Source organism: Otolemur garnettii, unplaced genomic scaffold, assembly GCF_000181295.1.
Source record: "Otolemur garnettii isolate 467f Iridium unplaced genomic scaffold, OtoGar3 scaffold00078, whole genome shotgun sequence".
In the NCBI taxonomy this organism is placed as follows: Eukaryota; Metazoa; Chordata; class Mammalia; order Primates; family Galagidae; genus Otolemur; species Otolemur garnettii.
The window spans coordinates 2,351,395-2,362,461 of NW_003852473.1; positions in this window are offsets into that span (position 1 = coordinate 2,351,395).

The following is an 11,067-nucleotide window of genomic DNA, read 5'->3' on the forward strand; positions in this document are numbered from 1 at the left end:
AACCTGGGGTTTCTGGAGTGAGCAGACCTTTTTCCTAGATGCTGCCTCCTCTTTAAATCCAAATATAAGTTTCCAGATACTGACTAAAGATAAGAGGTCAACCATCCCTAGGGTTCATGCCTCAGTGGGTGCATAGGTCCCAATTTGGAGGTACACTTGGGTCAATTCATACTACTGTTCCCTCTTTCCAAACCTCCCAATATTCTCCCTCTAATTCTCTGGGTGTGGAGCACTGAGGGTGCAAGCACCTAGTGGTGGTAGGAAGTTGAGAGTAGCCCTAGGCACTGAGCAGCTGATGGCGAGATACTGAGATGCACCCAGGAACACAGAAATGAGTGGGACCTGATCCTGAACCCCACAGAGTCCACAATTGAATAAGGTGGCAGATAATTAAATTATAATGTGATGTGATAACTGCTAACCGAGGAGCAAACACACACTGTTTCATTCCGTTCTTATCTCCCCGATACCTGTGCAGACAATGTGCTCTCCTGATCCTCTGGGCTATCTATTTTTTGTTTGTTCCTTTACAAGGCTGGGACCAAATTGTTCTATTAGATGACAGGTTACAGATATCAATCCAGGCAGATAGGGATGAGGAAAAAGCAAAGACCTGGCTCAAGAAGCATGGGTAAGGTGCTCACCTTATACCTACGTACGTGAGGAGCTGAGACTGTGGGAAGAGACACCACGTCCTTGCCTGCAAAGGGCTCCTGGTATGGTGGGGATGACAGATGTCACATGGTTATAGTCAAAACTTTCTTGAGCCAGTAGAAACCTTTAAGGGCATAGTGAGGACAAGGTGAAGTCTACATCCAAGGGCAGTGTGTGAGTGTTGTGTGTGCATATGTGTTGGGAGGGTGGGGAGGCAGGTGAACAGATGTTAACTAGGCAGGATGGACCTGCAGTTCCAGGCCTGATGGCTCAATGGTCTATGATAGTGCCAAATCTGCCACTACTGCTTTAGAAGACACAAAACTTGTAATCATAGCACAGCTGTATGGCTGGTCAGGAGGCCTCAGGTGGTGGGAGCACAGAGGTGTCATTCCAGGCAGTCCTCATTCAAGAGTAGCACATAGAGCTGTAGGGCCTTGGACAATGAAGCAGTCTGCAAGGTAACATCATCTTACCTCCTCCTGGGGGATGGGAGTGGCAAGGCAAAATGAGACCTTAGGGAATCAGCAACTAAGACTAGAGGGCCACACAGGAGCCTGGGGTGATCAGCAGATAGTGGCACTTTCTGACAGGGAAAGACATGCACGATTAGGACCCGATCAAACCCTGCGTCTCCCCCATCCCTTACCTCTCGGTACTTTCTCTCATTTAATATTTAGTTATTTTCAGATGGTTTTGAGGATGTTAACCTTTATCCCCTTAGATTAATAAATAATAGGATACTACAAAAATTTCATTTCCTCCATATTCTTATTCATTCCCTAGTGCTTGGCATACTACTACAGAACCATAGAGGGCTAAGTGCAGGCACGGACATTGGCCAGATGCTTCAATTGTTCAGAGAGAGAGCTGTGAGACAGGCATCAAGGGCTTGGGTTCTATCCCTGGCTTTCTAGGAACACTTTGACCTTGAAAAGTCACCTCACTCCATTGAGACTCAATGAGAGTCTGAAGCCTTGCAGTTTCTAAGACTCTTCCAAACTCCAAAGCCAGTAATCAATGATTCCAAAGATACATTCTTTCCCATTGCTTTTCCTAGGTCACATATCTTTTTTATCTTGGGACGGAATGAACAGAATGGATTTTTACAAGCTCTGTAGAAGGGAAGTTCTTTATCATTGTAGATTCTGGTGAATATTTGTTCTCTCTGAGAAAGATTTTATTGATCAGTACACAAGTGCATTCTGAAGAGAGCCCTGCCAGGTATTGGACATTTGAATAAAGTGGGTCTCATCTGCCTTCAGGTTTGCCGTGTGCTTTAATGAGATGATACAACACAGGAAAGCAGCTGGGAGAGTGTGAAGTGCTGCCCTTCCTTCAGATGTTCTTTTAAATAGGTCTCGTGTATATTGCAAAAATATAATTATGCTAAAATAAAAGTGAGGTTTGAAAAACTACTACAAGGTGCTTTATGTGTTGTTTGAATATCTGCCTACAGAGTAAATGATGATTTCATGCAAAATGATGCTATCTTTTAAATAATTGCTGAGGCACACTTTCCCACAAGGAATATATAAATCTAATGCTTTGCAAGAAATGATTGTGAATGTGTAAAATTAAGACTTGATATGAGACAATTTTATTTTGTTTTGTGTACGACTCATGTCATCAGACCCTCCAGTTCTCCTGGCTCTGATGATGTGTTTAGAACACAATGAAGCAGAGAGAAAAATCTTAATCGAAATATGCAAAAAATTCTCTGTGATTAAAAAGTGAAAAGTATCTAAATAAGGAATTTAAAAGATAAGTTATCAATAAGTAATTATCTGGCTTAGAGGTTTACACTGGTCACCCGTTATTTTCCTTTCCTTTATTTATTTATTTATTTATTTTGCTTCAGCAGGGCTCAAAAGCTTCACTCTGGAAACTTCAAAGCAATGAACTGATTGTGTTATTTCAGACTAACAGTTTGTTCATGCGGTGAACAATCTGTCGATAGTTAAGATTGACTAATAGATTATTTTAATGTCTATTCATCCATTCCACAAATATTTGTTGAGTCTGTACGTATGTCAGACACTGTTAGACACCATGGGGATACATAGCTAGATCAGATTCGATCCTGCAGTGATTTAAACAGTGCCCCTCCCCCACCAAAATGTCCACACCCTAATCCCCCAAACCTGCTTTATTTGGAAAAAAGGGTTTTTACAGGTATAAATTAAGAACAATAAGATGTGGAAATAATTCTGGGTTATCCTGATAGACCTAAATCCAATGACAAATGAGGTAATATGACCACGGAGGCCAAGATTGGAGTGGTGAGGTCATAGAGCAAGAAACACCCCAACCCCATAAGTTGGAAAAGGGAGGACATTACTTCCACCCTAAAGCCCCCAGAGGAGTGCAGCTCTCCTGACACCTGGATTTTGGACTTCTGACCTCCAGAACTGTGACAGAGTGAAGATCTATGGCTTCACCCACCAACATTTATGGCAACCTCTGGACACATGAAGGTCTTATCTCCAATGAAAATGGTGCACTTCTTTCTATGTTAGATTGGTGTTGAATACTGTAAGATTGGCTAGAATAGGAATTTAGAGTGAGGAGAGATTGCTTTCTATAGGAGGTACCGGGACATATTGCTTTCTGTAGGACATACCAGGACATAGGGTAAGAAGAATTTGAAAAATCTTCTTAAAAATGAATAGAATTTGCATTTAGATGGAGCTGATGGGGATGGTGCTAGGGGATGGTGGGTGGGACTAGCTGAGTAGTTGTGCCTGGGGTATGGGTCGAGTGGGCAGAGATTTCCAGGCAGAAGGAAACTTATAAGCAAAGGTCCATAGGCTGTAAAATGTGAGACCTGAGCAGAGAAGCCGGCCTATACATCTCAATTCCTTTGGGAATGGAAGAGCCTCAGATAAAACTGGGACCCTAACGGGCTCGGTGTGCCCAGCTAGAGTGTGGACTTCATTCTCTTATGTGCAGTAACAAGATTGGAAACAGGAGGATGACAGGGTCAGAACTGTGTTCAAGAAGTATCTTTGGAGTGACACAGATCAAGGAGTGACTTCGGGAGGTCACAGAGTCATACACCAGCAAGCCATGAAGGGAGGCCTCAGAAGAACCAAACCCTCTGGCATGTTATCTGAGTTCTAACCTCCACAACTGTGAGAAAATAAGACAAGTTTCTCTCATGTGAGGCACCCAGTCTGCTATTTTGTTATGGCAGCCATGGCAAACTAATATGGGGACTTTATACTAAGGGTGTGTTGCAACAAAGCACATCCTTCTCCCGGGAGGTTTTTGATGTGTGCTGTTATTTGTTCTCCTAGATAGAGTTGGTTTTGACCTATATAAAGACACTCAGTTTAGTTTCATGACCTCCTAAAAGGAGTTGCACCATTGCCATGTTTTAAGTCCCAAAGCATGGTGCGTCTTAAGGCACAAGAGCAAGGCCCATTTTATAGCTGCTATAATATTGCTTCTCTCCAGAATATTTAATGGAATCTCCTCTGGTCACAAACTCCAAGCATTTTTATCCCACTTCCATCATCATGCATAATGATACAGGACAGCTGCCTTCAGGTATTTGTTGACGAGTTATGAAATACACCTGTTGCCTGAGCTTCTGGGCAGCCAGACTTGGTAATCTATCTTGATCTTCCCATTCCTAAGCTGTCCAAAATGTGCTCATCAGTCAGACTAATGCTAATTAAATGTGTGGGCCTCGCCCTGAAGGTGAACAGCAGATGGGAAGTGAATGAGAGAATGAGAAACGTGGGGACTGTCCCTGTAGTCCATATTGCAGGCTTCTAACTGAGAAGACAGTATTGTTACAGCATTGTCAGGCCCCCACGGTGGGTGGCAAAAGGTGACTGAGTAGAAGAGGAAGCTGACTCAGCTGTAAGAAGCCAGGGAAGGAGACCTAAGGGATGACCATTCCGTTTGCCCAGCAAAGGTCAGGGTTGTGTTCGTCAGCCTTCTGTGAGGGGGAAGTTACAAGTTAGGGAACGCAGAGGAGATCAGAAATGCAGCAGTACTGATCTTTTTTCTCATTTATGTATTTTTTTAGGTCTGATGGAAATCATAGCTACTGCCTAACTTGGCTGTCCGTGTTATGGTAAGCCATAAGGCTGGATGAATCTGGCAAGCACCCAGCATCGCCCTGGGTGTTCTAGGGTAGAATCCAGGCTCCTGGGAAGCTGATGATCAGTGTGGTGGGAAGGTCACATACTTAACACCTTATCAATTATGATAAATTAGTGCCAAACAGACTGAGCTAAATATGGCTGATTTGCTGGGGGGTATTAGGGCACAGGTTTGGGTTGAGTTTATTAATTTCAGTGTGTGCATCTGATTATGTCTTAATGTGAGTGAACACTGAACCAAGTCAGGTGGTGATTATAAAAGGGGCATAAGGCCTATCTCTGTGTCAGAAAGCTCTTAGGTCACCCGAGTGGACAAGACTTGGAAGAAACAGCCACATAATAAGAAACTGTCCGGTGTCACTATGTGCTTGGGATTTTAGGAAACTTAAGAGAACCGTATAAGCTAGTGTAGTTGTGGGAGGCATAGAAAGTAGGGCTTAGGATACACATTAATTCATTTGTTATTAATGCATTTTTCCATTCACAAAGAAAATACTGTACAAGTCATATGTGATGCTCTAGGTGCTCATAAAATGGCAAAGAAAACAGAAATGGGCCTATCTTCACAGAGGTTACAGCCTAATGCGAGACAAATGTTAGTCCTAGAATTGCAGATAGTAAATTACAAACTGTGCTAAGTGGCTTGAGTGAAGATTATTAGAGGAAGTAGTCTGGAGATGTAGGTGGTCGGAGTGAGGTTTAATCAAATATCCAAAGGCTGAGCCAGAGGTCCTCAAGAAGTAGAGGTGGAGAGACTTCTAAGAATAGAACTTGGCTTCTGTAGGTACCTGAGGTGGAGGGGAAGGCGTCCACATCCGCAGAAGCAGGAAGCTGGCAGGACCGGGGCTCTGAGACACGGAGAATTCTTGTTGCTAATGTTTCTGGGGCCTGAAGGTATCATTAAGATCTGTTGAAAGCTCTTCATCCTCTCTCTAGAAATATGCTCTCCACTTAAATTCAAGAAGTTTACAGATTTGCAGAGCTCATCATGCCTTAGAACAGGCAGCCTCCCTAATGCCGTGACCTTATGGTTGAGGGTCACCACAACGTGAGAAACTGTATTAAAGGGTCTCAACATTAGGAAGGTTGAGAATCACTGCTTTAGAAACAGATGTGGTTGGGACTTGCTCTGGGAGGGGGAAAGGGTTTTGCAGCAAGAGAAGGACTTGGAATGGGCAGTATCAGCAGAACAGTTAGGGGCAGGGGTTCCACTAGGCAGGACTTTCATCGGTTTTACTCCAGCTCCATTGAATGCTCTCAATTCATAAAAGACAGCATGAGCAACAAGGGAGAGACAGTTCTATGCCTGTGGCATCTGAGAATTGCCAGCAATGCTGATGGTGGCGTTTGGCCTTTAAATAATGACTTCTCACCTTCTCCGCCTCCCCATCCAGTCCCCGTCAGCACCAGGGACCTGGTGCAGTGTGTGGGGCTATGGCAGAGCAATATACTCCATGACCTTGATTTTCTGTCTCAATGGGCTTCCAAAGCACCACTAAGAATATTAGCATAGCTGTTGGCTGCAACCCATTTCCTAATGCATTTTTAATTAGTGTTTGGCCAGTTAAGTTAATCAGTTTGTAAAGTATGTGGAAGGGCAGGCCTATTAAAATAGAATTCATGTTTGGTGTGGTAAACCTTTCCATAAACTCAGAACTACAAAGTAAATATGTCTTCTGAATGGGAAGTGCGGGCCGCAGGTACGCAGATCCCCTGTGGAGACTAGTTTCTATATTAATTATCTTGCTGTGCCTTAAGCGGTTTTTGTTTGGGTGTTAAGAGATTTGTGATGATTAGATTATTTAAAAGAGCAAAAATCAAGTTCTTGGACTTGAATAGTCTTTTGTCATCAACTGGAAAAAGCCAAAGGAAGTGGAGAAAGAAAGGAATTTTGTGCATCTCCTTTGTCATTTTCCAAATGTGAAAACAAAGTGAACTGAGTTGGTAGAATAAAGAAAAGCATTAACTTTTCAAACTCAAAACTTCAAAAGTCAAACTTATGTGCCTTTCTCAGGATGATGATCAACTGTGGGGTGGGAAGAATTCATCAGTGTTGGCCATGGTCCCAAACGCCATTAAAAGTGAGACTGTCTCAACAAAAAAAGAACTGTGTTCCCCAAGATCAGAAGCTTCTTAGCTCAGGAGTCAGGAGGGCTCAGACATGAGCGTGTGCAGTGGGACTGTGTAGCAGAGAAGCCCACATGCCCCCTGGGAGAAGGAACATGGGTGTCCTATTGAAAGTGGCTTCCTCTTTCCCAGGGCCAGCACGTAGCTTCTGCAAAGTTGGGTTTTAACTTAGCAAGTGAGTGAGTCTGTAGTCTGCAGAAGGCCTGTGCTTGGCTCTGAGCCGGATCTACCCACAAAAAGCTACCCTTTGTGGAGAGGAAAGAAGCCTCATGAGGTATGTTGGGGCCATGATCAAATAGCCTAATACATAAGGTAGGCTCTTGACACAAGTTCAGTAACTTTGTTAACCTGCCTCATCTGCTCTGACAAAATATCACAGACTCCGTCGCTTAAACTATAGAAACTTACTTTCACACAATTCCAGGGACTGGAAGTTCAAGATCAAGACGCCGGCAGGGTGGGTTTCTCTGAAAGCCTCTCTCTTTGGCTTGCAGGTGGCCACCTCCTTGTTGTGTCCTTATATGTCTTTTCCTCGGTTTGCTTGCAGAGGGGGAGAGGGATCTCTAGAGTCTCTTCTCCTTATAATGGCATTCTGTCTAAGGGAGTAAGGGCCCATTCTTAGGACCTCATTTAACCTTAATTATTAATATCTCCCTAAAGGCCCTATCTCCAAATACAGTCATGTTCAGGGTTAAGGCATCAAGATATGAATTTTGGAGGAACAAGATTAAGTCCATAACTGGGAATGGATGAAAGAAAATCAAAGATGTAAGTCCATATAGCTATGAAAATAAACAGGAAGAAAAGATTAATTTTGATCTGAAGTAGGTACATCTCTTAGAGGACCTGTGAATTACGCTAGATGTTGAGTAATAGCAAGCACATCGTGGGAACTGTATGTGGGACAAGGGGAGCTGCACTGTGCAGAGGACACTGAGGAATGCTGGGAGGCCTGTAAGGTCAGGGGCACCAGTGAGAACAGCGACCGGGCCGTGGGTACACGTGGAGGGAGTGAGCTGTGAGGGGTGATGCTGGAGAAGGTTGTAATGGTCATTCACAGAGGCTCTGTTACTCTGCGGCATTGAAGAAACAGTGGGTTTAATGCCAGGAGGTGTCATGACCTCATGAAGATTTGGGAAAGATGACTTCAGTGGGTGGCACAGCCTGCCATGGGGAAAGAATAAAAGGCAGGAGCTCAGGCAAGCAGTGTGTGTGTGGGGTCCCTGCCCCTGTCCTTCACAAGGCCAGGTAATGTCATCCTCCTATTGCCCTCTGGCCACCCAGACAAATTTCTAAGTTCTCTTGCCAGTTCTGGGCTGGGCTTCCGGTTTTGTTGTTTGGGGTGTCAGGCAGACTAAGGATCTTCATTTATATTAGAATTCCACAATAGTGATTCACGGCCTGGTGTGGTAAGCAGTGGGGGTTATTTGGGAAGACAGCACTGGGCTTTCCAAGCAAGGAGATTGGACACTACACCAGCCATCTGACTGTGTCCCTCACTCCTTCCCCATGTCCACCTCCACCCCAGGAATCCATAAACCTCCTCCCAGAGGAGTCTGTGCCCCCAGCCCCACCAAGGGAGATCCCCACTGGCATCAGATACATGAATGGTGGTATGTGCTGTTCTTTTGGTGTGACTGGGTGAGGAAGAAGGTTGAGAACTGGTCTGCTTGATAGAATGTGGGCTGATGGGGTTCTGCTTCCTCTTTTTGAAGCCCAGAGAATAATTTGTTCCAAGGGATTGTCTTTTTCTCATTCAGTACAGAGTCTTTTAGGATTGGAGGAAGAGGAGTTGAAGAACTGTTATCACAGGGTAACCAGCAGATACTACTCAGAGAGGTATTAATCCTCCTTGCCTGCTCATGAAAACGATAGGGGGGCACAAGACTAATTCACAAACTAATTTGCTGCTCTGACAATCACTCCATTTGTAATCTGTTGGGTTCTGCTCTCAGCCTCTGCCTAATTCTTTTTTAGTCTTCTTTTCAGGCACCAACCTCCTTATCACATCTTTCTCTTTTCCTGTCCCTATTCTTCACGTTTACTGATGACTATTTGTAAATTCAATTTGCTGATGACTATTTGAAGACTAAAATCATACATGAAATTTCTCTGTAATTTATGTGAAATTATCAGATGAAAATATCATTCAAACTAAGACTCTAGAACAGTCTGAATGGATAAATGGATGTGTTTGCATATTCTTCGGAGGAACAAATGATCAAGTAAGAGATGACCTTAGACTTTGTCTCCATTTGCAATTCCTCAGATGGCGGAATGTTAAAGGACAGGAGAATCTACTCTCCATCTCTGTCTCTGTCTTTCTCCATCTGTCTGTTCCTATCCCTATCTGTATCTCTATCTCTACCCCATCCCTATTTCTATCCCTCTCTCTCTCTCATCTTTCTAACTCCATTTTCTCCTTCTCTTGTCTGCGTGGCTATCTGTATGTTTTCTCGTCTCTTTACATTTACCATAACATAGGGCTAAAAATATTATCTCAGCAATTTGGATACATGATAACATTTTATGTTCCATTCACCATTTTTCTCCTAAATATATGGAGAATGTTATGCTGAGAGTTATAGGTGATAATTAAAAAAATGTACAGAGACAACCCTGCCCCTGGAGGAGCTTAGCATCTGCTAGAACATACCCTGTAAGAGCTTGTTAAACAGAGAAAGTGATTCAGGTAGAGGTCCTCTTATTTCTAAGGCACAGGGCAACTCATGAGCTTGGTCCCTTTACTGCTTTTCTATCAAAACAAGGTAAAAATGTAGCAAAACAAAACAAAACCCAAAACTGAAAGGTAGTTTTGCAGAAAAGGTATACAGGGGGGCTGTCCAGAGCAGAGAGGATCTCTCTCAGCGACTTTGTTTGGGCTGTGACTGGTAGTGTATTACTGATAAACCTCAGGCAGTGTTTGGGTTCAGTGGGGGCCATGCTGCCTTCCTGGGCAGGCTCCTGCCACACTGCTTAGTCACGGGCCTCTCACGTCACAGGTATGTTGACCACAGCTGCCCAATTCAGGAGTGTTCCTTATAGCAGCATAGACACGGCTGGCTGGTTCTCTCACTCAGGGGAAAGTTAGAAGATTGGAGTCTGGGTAGGAGGAGTAACAGAAGCAAACACTTGCAAGGAGAAATTTCCCAGCTGACTTCAAATGGTGCTGTTTGTTGAAACAATGGATTTCTAGTTAGATTAAAAAGTTTCCGCATTGCTCTCTGTTTTCTTATGACACAGATGTCAGCCTTTCCCGGAGGGGGCTGTTTCCATTAGCGTTGCATCTTATTGAGATCACTGCTTCCCACCAGTGGGTTAGAGCCATTAGCGCTCTGCGTTTTAGCCACTGTGACCTCTCGTTATCCGAGCTGTTCTGCCTCGCCATCACATAAAGCACAGAATCATAGAACCTCTGGCATTTCAGATTTCATTACAATTCATATTTGTTTAGCACTTCCCCCTTTGTGCCCTTTAATTTCTGTGCATGGCCAACTTCCCTCATTTCCACAGACATGGACTTAAACCTAAGGCTGCATGGCTGGTCTAGAGATGGAGATACGTTTTTGAGTGCCTGTGTTTTTCACCCCCTGTAGGAGAGGCATCTGCACATACACACACTGAGCTAGTCATCCTCTGCAGACTTCGTTGTTTTCATTCTCTTTCCTGAGAGTACATATGGAAACATCCTTTCTCCGCTCAGCTGTTTTTAACACCAAGGGCCATGAGAAGTCACAGAGCAACATATTTGAGTGTGTCCTGGGTGGCTGTAATAACCCAAAGGTTACTTTGTCAGTATTTCCTATCCTACACACATGCACACAATTTCAAACATTTTTTTTCACTGAATTGGCTGTTTTGGGGGGACCACTTAATTATCAGCACATGCTTGCTGAATGAAGTGACCGTTTCACTCCCTTGATTCCAACTGATCTACAATTAAAGCTGTCACATGATTTGGGAGCATGGACACTAGCTGCCTGTGGAAACTTACTGTTTTCTTATTACTTATATGGTTGTATCAAGAGTCTTGATAAAATCAGAACATAATCCTTCCTAATGAAGTCAAGTTAATAGTGTCATATGCTGCCTCTACAGAAAAGATATTTGTTTTTCCACTTCAGTAGCTCGATAATTAAAGAATTTCCAGTTGTTACTACCACTTTTGAGA